Raw genomic sequence first — 1,356 nt, forward strand, 5'->3', positions numbered from 1 at the left:
CATTTAGACCCTATTCAATAAATCGGCATTCAATGATGCAAATTTTAAAATAAAATTTCACGCCAACCAAATTCATGCATTCAAAATATAGATAAATAATAAATAAATAATAACTTTTTTTACTCGGATTCGTGGTCCCGAAACCACCGTTCTGACTAGGGTAAAAATCGAGCTGTCATAGTTATTCAGTGTCATCTCCTTAATAAATTCTTGAGCTTCCTCAGATGTCTTATTATTCAATGTTCCGTTAGCTATTGTATCAATCAGTTACCTAGTAGAGGGATTTAAACCATTGTAAAAGGTTTGAACTCATATCCACAAAGGTAACCTATGATGAGGGTATCTTCTCAAAAGATCTTTAAATCTCTCTCATGCATCATATAATGTCTCCAACTCAATTTGAGAAAAAGAAGAGATATCCTTCCTCAAGTTAGCTATTTTATTTGGTGGGAAATACTTTAACAGAATCTTCTCAATCATTTGATCCAAAGTCATGATATAACCTCGTGGAAGTGAATTTAACCATTGTGTTGCCTTGCTCTTCAAAGAGAATGGGAACAACCTTAAATGTATGGTATCATCAGCAACGCCATGAATCTTGAATGTGTCACAAATCTCTAGAAAGTTAGCCAAATGAGCATTTGGATCTTCATCTTGCAACTTATCAAACTAAACATACCATTGTATCATCTGAATTGTGTTCGGCTTTAGCTCAAAATGGTTTGAAACAATAGTCAGTCTGATGATACTTGATTCGGCCCCAATCAGAATAGGCTTAGCATAATCAAACATAGTACAAGGAGCAAGAGGTGTAAAGGGCTACTAATTATTTTGATTATCATCCCTCTCAACAATAATATCATTTTCCTTTTGATCATATATTAAAAATTGTTGACCTTGCATTGCTTCTCTAACTTCTCTCCTATTTTTGTGAGCAATTTTCTCGGTCTCAATATCATAAACTAATGGTTCCAATAGGTTTCCACTAGTCATAAAGCAAAAGAACCTGTCAGAATCAAGCTAACGATAAATTAGAATGTAAAAATTAAATTTAAAAAATATTAAAATAAAAATAAAACGGCTAAATTAATAGAAATAAAGTTTTCTAAATATTTTAGTCCCTGGTAACAGCGCCAAAAAGTTAATGTCCACGAGACCAACTAAAAATATGACTAAGGGAAGTGCACCTATCACTTAATAGTATAGCTACCATGAGCATATATATCACTCCCATGAAGACTAAAAGTACTAATAATTACCATCTTTTTATTATTAAATAGATAAATTCAAGCGGTTAATTAAAACTAAAATTAACGAAATTAATTAACTACGAACAATACAAGGAACAATTAAGGA

At 31.9% G+C, this 1,356-nt stretch overlaps 1 non-coding gene across 1 annotated transcript; it reads left to right on the forward strand.

The window, feature by feature from the left end:
- The first annotated feature begins 325 nt into the window (after nt 1–325).
- Nucleotides 326–432, forward strand: LOC121207542 (small nucleolar RNA R71). The gene has a single exon (XR_005902615.1). It is a non-coding gene; the product is annotated as a small nucleolar RNA R71 (small nucleolar RNA).
- The last annotated feature ends 924 nt before the right edge of the window (nt 433–1,356 follow it).

The sequence above is a fragment of the Gossypium hirsutum genome, chromosome A01, assembly GCF_007990345.1.
Source record: "Gossypium hirsutum isolate 1008001.06 chromosome A01, Gossypium_hirsutum_v2.1, whole genome shotgun sequence".
Classification (NCBI taxonomy): Eukaryota; Viridiplantae; Streptophyta; class Magnoliopsida; order Malvales; family Malvaceae; genus Gossypium; species Gossypium hirsutum.